The sequence below is a fragment of the Vicia villosa genome, unplaced genomic scaffold (assembly GCF_029867415.1).
Source record: "Vicia villosa cultivar HV-30 ecotype Madison, WI unplaced genomic scaffold, Vvil1.0 ctg.000148F_1_1, whole genome shotgun sequence".
Classification (NCBI taxonomy): Eukaryota; Viridiplantae; Streptophyta; class Magnoliopsida; order Fabales; family Fabaceae; genus Vicia; species Vicia villosa.
In genome coordinates, this window is record NW_026705039.1 from 715,001 (window position 1) to 726,940 (window position 11,940).

Sequence of the window (11,940 nt, forward strand, 5' to 3'; positions counted from 1 at the left end):
AGTATGTAAAATTTATCGTTGAAATATTTATTACATAATCAATTATAGTATTACTTCGTTAACTAACGATTTTATTTTATAATCTTTTTTCTTTTTTCGAAATTTAGTTGACCTGTAAATGAAGGGAGGAATAATTGTCACCGTCTACTGACCTTTATTACAATTGATGCAGCTGAGCATCTATTTAATTTTTATGTACATTTGAATGTACTTTTACTTAGATTATGCTTAAAAAAACCACTAACTTCTAAATAATAAAAAAAAAAGAACAACTCACTTCTTAATTTATATCTTCTAAATAAATAAAAATTATTACAATTGATGCAGCTGGGCATCAATTTAATTTTTACGTACATTTGAATATGTACTTTTACTTAGATTATTTTTAAAAAAACCAACTTCTCAATAAATAAAAAAAGAAAGAACACTCACTTCTAAATTTATATTCACAACCATTTTTATAATTTTAAATATAAAAGTGAAATGACATTGACAAACTAACATGTCTTTTTATTTAAATTTGTCTGGCAAAAGTTCCTAATAAAATGGAGTCACCATAATTTTTTTTTATTTTCAGTTTTTTATCCAAAATTTTTATTTTTCAAAAAATTTATTTAATTTTTTTAAAAAATTTCAAATAAAATTATTTTTTTTATTCTCAAATGATTTTTCATTCTTTTTATGAAAAAATAATTGATATAATTAAACCAATTTATAAAAAAAAACTAGTTCTAAACCGGTTTTAAATTGAATTTGAATTGTTTAAATTAAATGATTCAGTTTTTTTATGGTGCAATGCAGTTCAGTTCTAATATACGCCGTAGAAGGATAGAAAACTATGGAATTACTACAATGAGCTTTAAGTGTACTTAGTTTGGTTAGTTTGTTTATTTTGTCAATGTTAGGCTTGGATCTTAACCAGCTTGTACCTAAACTGTTTTTTGGAAATATATATATTCTTTATTTGCTAAAAAAAATGTATATTAATTTAAAAGTTTTTTTAGTTAATATAATTCAAACAAATTTCATTTTGTAAAACACCTATAAATTATTTTTATTTTATTTTGACTTTAAAATTCTAACATTTTCTTCCTTTTTAAAAAAAAATTATAACTCTAACTCTGTCCCACTTCACGATATATAATATAGAGTTAAATATGTTTGGGGTCCCTATAGATATGCGATTCTTCAATTTTGGTCCCTCTAAAATTTTTCTTCGAATAATGGTCATCGCAAACTTTTCTATCCATAAATTTTGTCCGCCGTCAACTTTCATTAACAAAGCTAACGTGACAAATAACTTGGCAAAACATTTAAAATTCCGGGAGTTTTAAACCTCCTATAAATTAACCTAAAAAAAATATTACTTATGGACATTTCTCAAACACCTTGCAAGTAACTTTTGCAACAACTCTAAATTTTTCATTTATGTTTGTTTGCTAGCTTTACATATCTATACCAGGTTTTCAATGGAACACATATAACCTTTAGGTTTAAATGCAATAAGCTTTATTAATTGCTTGCTTCTTTTGTCATTTTAATGAAACAATTACATTATGCTGACTCACGGTTATGAAAACAAGCATCAGCCTCAGGAAAACTCAGCCCAATAGTTTCAACAATAGCATATAAACTTGCAATAACAGTAAACACATACAAGAAAATGAATAATCATAATCATAAAAATTGAAGAAATAAAAAAACTTGGCAAAACTTAAACAAGTTCACAACTAAAATTCTATGTCAGTGCTCATTCCTAAATCAGCTTTTGACCAATAAGTTAGTTGGTGAATTTCAATATTTCATATGAAAAATTGTTCCAAACCTAAAAATCACTTAATTCTAAACTGAATTATCAAAATACACACCAAAAACAAGCTTAATTTATTTTAAAAAAATATGAGGTACAAAAAAAGCAATTAATTCAATAAGCTTCTTTTTTTTTTAATTTAAAAAAAAAACGAAGAAGAGAAAACGTAGAGACATATGTTGGGAAAAGGAAAGGACGTTACCTAAAATATGAAATGAAGGTTGGGTTGAAGTTAACAAATGGTATGAAGCTGAGTTTGAAGAGGAAAGTGTTACTTCGATAGTGGTGCGAACGAAAGCGTAAGGTTGAGGGTTCATAGTTATTGCGTTTTGGAGTGGTGGTTGCTTAGGTGCTTCGGTTTTACGAGGAGCCAATGGCTAGATCCGGTTTTACAGTGGCTACAGCCTACAGGGTTGTCCAGTAGGGTGGTTTTAAGGGTTTTAGATGGCGGTGAATGTTTGTTTTACGATGGATGAAGGTGTTTTATGGAGATCTGATTATTGTGTGTGAGATGCTAGCTGGAATTGTTAGTTACGGGTTTGAAGAAATGAAGAGTGTAGGTTGTTGGTGTATGGTTTAGAAGAAGATGAACATGAAAGAGATTTTTATTTATTTTTTTTGGTTAGTTTAGAGGACGTTTAAAACCCTCATAAATTTTTGTCAAATTGTTTGTCACGTCAACTTCTGTTAATAAAAGTTGATTGCATGGACCAAAATTATAGATGAAAAAATTTGCGATGACCATTATTTAAAGAAATTTTTAAAGAAATCAAAATTGAAGGATCGCATATTTATAAAAACTCCGACATATTTAACCATATAATATATAAGTAGGATGTTTTTTTAGTTTCTTATAAATCTATCTATAATATAAGAAAATAAGTGGTTCTGGTTTTTACAAAATTACCCATTCTTACTTTTTGTACACCTATTAAAATTGTTGGTTTTTTGGTCTATCCACACAATTGTCCATTATATCTTAATATTTTATTCAACTATATTATAACTTATTTTCACAATTCTTTCTCTCTCTTCACCTTTTTAGTTTTCTACCCTAATCTCTCTATACTCCATTTACTCTTTAAAAAAATGGTATTTATGATCCACAAAATTTTAATAAAAAATAATATAAGGGAAAAAATTATTATTGATCTAAATATTTTTGTATACAAAAATTTACTATTCATTCATATATTTTTGTAAATGATACCTAAACATAAATAATATTTGTATCAGAAAAATCTATTATTGATCTAAATATTTTTATATAAGAAAAATATTATTTATGATTAAAAAAAATTTATTCAAAAATGGTATACAGGAAAAAATCTATTATTGATCTAAATATTTTTTATCCGAAAATTTACTATTCACTCAAATATTTTTATAAATGATATCTAAACAAAAATAATATTTGTATACGGAAAAATTTTATTATTGATCTAAATATTTTTATATACAGAAAATGATATTTATGATCCAAAAAATTTTATTCAAAAATGGTATACGGGAAAACAATCTATTATTGATCTAAATATTTTTATATACGAAAATTTACTATTGATATAGATATTTTTGTAAACATTACCTAACCATAAATAATATTTGTATACGAGAAAAATCTATAATTGATCTAAATATTTTTCTATATGAAAAATGGTGTTTATGATCCCAAAAAGTTTAATTAAAAAATGATATGCGGGAAAAATTTATTATTGATTTAAATATTTTTATATACGAATATTTACTATTGATCCAGATATATTTATAAACGATACCTAAACATAAATATTATTGTATACGGGAAAAAATCTATAATTGACCTAAATATTTTTCTATATGAAAAATAGTAATTATGATCCAAAAAAATTTAATTCAAAAATGGTATACGGGAAAAAATCTATTAATGATCTAAATATTTTTATATACAAAAATCTACTATTGATCCAGATATATTTATAAATGATACCTAAACATAAATAATATTGTATACGGGAAAAAATCTATAATTGACCTAAATATTTTTCTATATGAAAAATAGTATTTATGATGCAAAAAAATTTAATTCAAAAATGGTATACGGGAAAAAATCTATTAATGATCTAAATATTTTTATATACAAAAATTTACTATTGATTCAGATATTTTAGTAAACGATACCTAAACATAAATAATATTTGTCTACGGGAAATTTTTTTTTATTGATCTAAATATTTTTCTATATGAAAAATGGTACTTATGATCCAAAAATTTTAATTCAAAAATGGCATACGGGAAAAAGTCTATTATTGATTTAAATATTTTTATATAAAAAAATTTACTATTGATTCAAATATTTTTGTAAATGATACTGAACATAAATAATATTTAAATACGGGAAAAATCTATTATTGATCTAAATATTTTTATATACGAAAAATGGAATTTATGATCCAAAAAAAAATTATTCAAAAATGATATACGGGAAAAAATCTATTATTGATCTAAATATTTTTTTATACGTAAATTTACTATTCATTCTAATGATACCTAAACATAAATAATATTTGAATACGGGAACAAATATATTCTTGTCTACATATTTATATATAAGAAAGATGATATTTATGATTCAAATATTTATGACCCAAGAATAATATAAGAGGAAAAAAATTATTATTGATCTAAATATTTTGATATACGAAAAAATAAATATATTATATAAATAAATGCGCGTATCATACCAGAACCCGTGCGTATGCACGGGTTTGTTACTAGTTTGATTTTAAGCGGTCAAATAATGTTTCAAAACATCATAACAATTAACTTATGTTTTAAATAAAGCTATAGTGATGAGATGTACCATGCAGAGAAGGTTTAAAAATCATGTAAATGGCAACTCTTAGCATAGGATAACAATTTGGCTGGCTACAATTTCCTGAATCCATTTGGAATCGATTGTATTGATTGTTTTAGAATTTATAAAAAGTTTATTTTATTCCAAAAGAAAACACATTAAACATTAAACAAAATATTCATATGAATTCATTAAATTTTTTAAAAACTAATATAAATATAATATAATTTAATAAAATAGTAATTAAGTACCCTAATTTTGTTCGAATAATGATTTTTTTATATAAAAAATTGCATGTTATTTGATTTTAATTTAAACTAATGAGTTGGACTAATTTTAAACTAATTAGTTAAACTGAGTCATTTGTAAATTTTAATTGAATGCAAAATCGATAAATGCGTTTTGGTTAGATCATATGGTCAAATGTTATTATATGTAATTGTTGTGAAAACGATGTCTCGATGAACAAAGTATAAACTGTTTCTTTGTGATCAAGAAACACACAAGGCTAGAAAAGATGATAAAATAAGAAAAAAAACTTATTGCTCCAAAAAAAGGCAAAATACCATTTTTGGTCCCGTATGTTAACTCTGTTAATAGTGAAAATAGAACCCTAACTGAAATAACCAACTAAGTGTTGGCTGCTTAATCATTGATAGTTAGTTATTAGTTAGTTACATGTTTTCACCATGTATATAAACAAAGTCTCATGCATTGTAACAGTTTGAGATTGATGAATAACAAATCCTCTTCTTTCACCCTCACGCAAGTTTTCTGTTATTGCTTAGTTCTCAAGTAACAACCATGTATCATTGAAGTGCATCCATGGTTAAGCTTCATTGAACTTGAGTTCTCACATGGTATCATCGAGTATCTGGTGATTTTTTTTTCCGCTGTGCTTGCTAATCATCAATCTCCTTCGTTCCGTTTCATCTTTCATCTCAGTTTTTCTTGCTTCTTTCTTTCTTTGTTTCATCCATGGCTTCTCCGATTGGCAACATCAATGGTGGATCCGGTCATAAGAGTTATCAAACTAATACTCTTAATCCATATTTCATGCATCCTAATGAAAACCCTGCTTTAGTCCTTGTTACCCCTCTTCTTTCCAGCAATAACTACCACTCTTGGTCAAGATCCATGACTATGGCTCTTAGATCCAAGAATAAGCTTCATTTCATCAATGGTTCACTACCTCGTCCATCAGATCTGGATCAGAATGCAGTGGCTTGGGACAGATGCAACACCATGATCATGTCTTGGATCAATCACTCGGTTGAAGCTGAAATCGCTCAAAGCATTTTGTGAATGGATAATGCCACTGACATGTGGAATGAGTTGAAAGATCGGTTTTACCATGGCGACATTTTTCGCATTTCAGATCTTCAAGAAGAAATATGTATGCTGAAGCAAGGTGATGCTTCTATTTCTTCTTATTATACTAAATTGAAGATTCTATGGCAGGAATTAGATAATTTTAGATCAATTCCTGAATGTTCTTGCATTTCTACTTGTCTTGCCATTACCAAGATTCGCTCGTATAGAGAGAGTGATCATGTTATCAGATTTTTGAAAGGTTTGAATGATCAATACTCAGCCATAAGATCCCAAATTATGCTAATGGATCCTTTGCCAAATCTTTGCAAAGTATATTCTTTGCTTGTTCAACAAGAAAGACAAGCCATTACACCTATTGAGGAAGCCAAGGTGTTAGCTGTCTCCAATCAAAAGTCCTATTAACAGTCTCAGCCTAAATCCAACCCTAGTAATCGTGGTAGAGGTAGCACTAGAGGTGGTCAATTTTCTGGTGGTAGAGGAAGAGGGAATCGAGTCTGCACTCACTGTGGAATGACCAACCACACCATTGAGATTTGTTTCAAGAATCATTGATAGTTAGTTATTAGTTAGTTACATGTTTTCACCATGTATATAAACAAAGTCTCATGCATTGTAACAGTTTGAGATTGATGAATAACAAATCTTCTTCTTTCACCCTCACGCAAGTTTTCTGTTATTGCTTAGTTCTCAAGTAACAACCATGTATCATTGAAGTGCAACCATGGTTAAGCTTCATTGAACTTGAGTTCTCACAAACTCCGAGGTTCATTTTGGTCCCTTAATTTTAAAAAGTTCCATATTAGTCCCTAAACTTTTCAAAATGTATCATTTTAGTCCTTTTTGTCATATTATCGGCTAATTTAGCGACCAATTTTTGAGTTTTTCCGTCGTTTATATGACAAAAAGGACTAAAATGACACCTTTTGAGGAGTTAAGCGACCAATTTGAAACTTTTTGAAGTTAAGGGACCAAAATGAACCCTGAGGTTAACATACGGGACTAAAAAGAGTATTTTGTCAAAAAAAAAAAACAAGGATTGGTTATAACTGTAATTCTTTACTTTCTCTTTGAAACAAGATTACAAGTGTTACAAGAATAACAAATAACCCTCTCACCCTAAATTAGAATATGCAGTATGCAATGATGAGAGACTAATATGCTATTATAATAAACTTAACATACTAAACTAATGGGCTTTTTCATAAATACCCATTACGAGTTAACTGAGTATAATTTAACTGCTTTCTATAATGATGAGAGACTAGGATTCTTGAGATAAGCATAATTTTGACTGCTTTCTATCTCTTCGAATGTGAATCCAAAGAATCCTGGATGCAGCTCCCTGATCCTTCATATCGAACTCCTTGTTGAGTTCATCCTTCACCCTCATTACATCTTCGACATTGTTGCTTGCTATGAGAATATCATCCACATAAAGCAACAAAATAACAAATGAATTTTCCGGTTGAAATTGGAAGTAAACTCAGTGGTCGAACTAGCTTCTATGATGCGTGTCATGAACTTGTCGAATCTCCTATTCCACTGTCGAGGAGATTGTTTCGGTCCATATAAAGATTTGTTAAGCTTGCACACATAATCTTGCTTCCCCTTTTCGACATACCCTTCAGATTTATTCATTAGGATCATTTCATCTATATCCCTATACAAGAATTTCTTCTTCACATCCATCTGTTCTAGTTCAAGATCAAACTGTGCCACCATGGCAAGCAATATTTGAATGGACCTATGTTTCACAACAAGAGAAAACACATAATTGAAGTCGACACCTTCTTTCTGAGTGGAACACCTTGCAACCAACCTTACCTTGTATCTCTTTAACGCCATTCCTTCGATTCCTTCCTTAACTTTGAAAATCAATTTACAGGTGACTAACCTTGCTCCAACAGATTTCTTGATCAGTTCCCAAGTGTGATTATCATGAAGAGATTTCATATCATCATCCATGGCCTTCAGCCATTTAGTCTTATTTTGACTCCTCATAACTTTCTTATAGTCTTTAGGTTCTTCATCTAGAACCTCACTTATAGGGATTAAGGCATAGGCTATAAGATCTGGATACCCAAGTCTCTGAGGTGGTTTGATGACTCTTCTCAACCTATCTCTTGACAATAGGTAGTCATCTACAGTTTCCTTAACTTCCTCAGTATCTTCTGCTTCTTCTTCGACTTCATCTGGGGTATGCAATTCAACATCAACATGCTCCACCTCAACGGGAATCTCTACCTGTTCCAGCTCTTCGTCAGATATTTAAGCACTTCGACCAACATCATCAGTTTTATTAAAATCCATTTAAGCTTCATCAAAAACTACATCTCGACTGGTGATACTCTTCTTGTGACCCGTCTCTAGGCACCATAGCCTATAAGCTTTGACTCCTTCACGGTATCCCATAAACATGCATTTCAAAGCTCTAGGTTTGACCTTGTCTTGCCTAATGTGAGTATAGGCTACAACCAAATACTTTCAGTTTTTTGAAATCTGATGGATGTCCAGATAAACTTCCTCAGGTGTCTTTATATCTAATGCAGTCAAAGGACATCTGTTTATTAGATATGTTGTTGTCGAAACAACCTCGACCTAAAACACCTTCTTTAATCCAACACTTTTCAACATGCATCTAACTCTCTCCAAAATATTTCGATTAAACCTTTCAGCCAAACCATTTTGTTATGGAGTACCTACAGTAGTTCAATGCCTTACAATACCAGAGGCAACACAAAAGCTGTCAAATGCCTCATTGTAAAATTCAAGGCCATTATCGGTTCTTAACCTCTTGACCTTTCCGCCAGTCTTATTTTCGACCAGAGTCTTCCAACTTTTGAAATTCTCAAAAGTTTAATTCTTAGTCTTCTGGATGAATACCCATAATTTTCTGGAATAATCATCTACTATGGATAGAAAGTTCCTTGCTCCTGAATATGATGGACACCTTGCAGGCCCCCAAAGATCAGCATGAATGTAATCAAGGGATCCATGCGTTCTTTGTTTACCTTTGTTGAACTCCACTATGAAAGATTTTCCAAGTACACATGGTTCACAAAACTTCAGCTTTTTGACTTTGTCTCCACCAAGCAGATTTCGTTTCCCTAATTCGACCAAACCCCTTTCACTGACATGACCCAATCTCATGTGCCAAATTTCTGTCTTCGACAAAGGTTTCGTGGATGCAACATTTGTTGAATCACTTACAACATCAACCTCAAAGGTATACAACCCTTGTTTCTTCACGCCTCTCAAGACTTCCTTCGACCCTCTTCATGACTCTTAGGATACTTTTCTATCCTTGGAAAACATATCCCTTCTTGTCGAATTCACCAACAGAAATCAAATTTCTCTTCAAATTAGGAACATACCCGACTTCAGTCAAAAACCTTATTAACTCATCATAGAGCTTGAATCTCACATATCCAACACCTATAATCTTGGATGCTTTATTGTTTTCCCGCAATACAGATCAACCATCTTGATCAGATAATTCCTCGAACAAGTCTTTGTTTGGAGTCATGTGCCAAGTGCAACCTGAATCCATAATCCACTCCTTACTCGAGTCACTTCTTGAAACCATAAGAACATCAGATGATTCAAAAGCATCTTGAACAATGGTTGCGTTGCCATTATCCTTACCTTCATGATTTTTCAGGCGTTTAGGGCATACCTTTCTTGTACGACCCTTCTTAACATCGAATACCAGTTGCTTCGCCACTGTAAGACTTCTACTGAATTTTATCTTTCTTTTTGTCGAACTTACCATCCTTTCGCAAGAAGTTTTCCTTAACGACCAACCCTTCACCAACCGTCAAAGGTTTATGCTCCTTTTGTTCGTTCAAGTCCTTAGAATACAAGGCTAATTGATCTTCTTCGAAGGTCAGAGAATCCCTTCCATACAAGAGAGTTTCTTTGAAGTGAGCATGTGGTCGAGGAAAAGCGCACAACAGTAACAACACTTGATCTTCATCATTGATCTTCACATCAATATTTTCAAGATCAAGAATCAGCTTATTGAACATATCCAACTGTTCAGCCAATACTCTGTCTTCAATCATGTTGAATGAATACAAAGCTTGCTTTAGGTAGAGTCGATTCACCAGCCATTTGGTTATGTAAAAACTTTCAAGTTTCACCCATAACCCTGATGTTGTCATCTCCTTTGATACCTGTCGAAGAACCTTATCACCAAGGCTCAACAGAATTGCGTTGTGGGCTTTCTCGATCATGGTCGTCTTTTCTTTTTTCGTTAACGCGGCGTCTATAGTCTCCGCTCCCTTTAACGCTTCCAAGTGCCACAGACCGAAATCGTTCACTCCAGCGAACTTTCAATCCATACTTTGTTGAAGACATCTTATCCACGCTCACCACACCAATTTGTTGTGAAAGCGATGCCTCGATGAACAAAGTATAAACTGTTTCTTTGTGATCAAGAAACACACAAGGGTAGAAAAGATGATAAAGCAAGAAGAACAACAAGGATTGGTTATAACTGCTATTCTTTACTTTCTCTTTAAAAAAAGATTACAAGTGTTACAAGAATAACAAATAACCCTCTCACACTAAATTAGGATTTGCAGTATGCAATGATGAAAGACTAATATGCTATTTATAATAAACCTAACATACTAAACTAATGAGATTTTTCACAGATACCCATTACGAGCTAACTTAAACAATTGGGCTTAACAAACAAGGCCAATTCGAAATACTAACAACCCTAGCATTTCGACACCCACATACTAGAACACTCTTCGACTACAATATGTAGGTCTTCAATAGCAACATGCAAATAAACTTCGACCTCATACATATTCTCTATCGAACCAGAAGCTATCCTTCAACCTTAATAGAGTTCAACCAGTTTTCACAGTAATTAAAACCACTACTTTGGTTTGATTTTACGTTTCTTTTACATGTTAACAACATTCATTGCAATATTCTTGTTTTTCTTTGATTCGGTTTGTTTTATATTAGTAGCGACAGTATGAATGCTTGTATGCTAAGAGATGTCCATTTAATTTATTTATTTTCATGTGTATTATTTCATTGATCACAATAATCAAATTAAATAACATATAAAAAAAATCAAATAAACTAAAATAATAATAATAATAATAATAATAATAATAATAATAATAATAATAATAATAATAAATATATTAAAACATAAACGACAAAACAAAAATAACAAAAAATGAAAAAAAAAAAGTCTCTCTCTCATCTCATACGTATAACCCTTACCACCTTGACATTCTTGATGAAACATTTCCACTACAATTAAAAACTTTTCCACTACATTACATTTCTTTTTCAGTCACTCACCACATCAAAAAAAAAGACAAAATTGAAGGTTTTGTTTGTAAAACCCATAATGATATAAATATAAGGAAAATTGATCATCGAAGAAAAAGAGTATAGAACAAAAGCAAAAATACAACAACACTAGAGAAAAAAAACACAATAACACCATAGAAAGAAAAAACGTGAAGCTATAAGTGAGCGATATTTTTTATACATAAAAAAATTAAACTTATTCTCTCAGGTTTTTTGGAGAACCGAGCTAATATAGCTATAAGGTATCTCTCTCTTTGAATCCCCGATACCGCATTTAAAAACTTTTTCAACGATTTATCACCTGACGCCTTTTTCAGATTCCACGTTTTTCTTTGTTAATTAGTAATTCTCAAAATCTTTGTTATCAATAAGCAAGAATAGACAATAATAGAAAAAGGAAATATTTCATTGATAATTAAAAAACAACACAATAGAGAAAACTATTTCACATATTCAAACTTCTCAGTCCACTCAACTTCAGCATTATTCCTAACTATCCCTAACTTAGAGAAAGTTTCAAAAAAACTCTTCCATATGGTACTGTTTACGGTGATTTCCGGTAAACAACCGCTAGTCCTCCAAACTATAATAAATATGATTTGGTTACTCGCAGGAT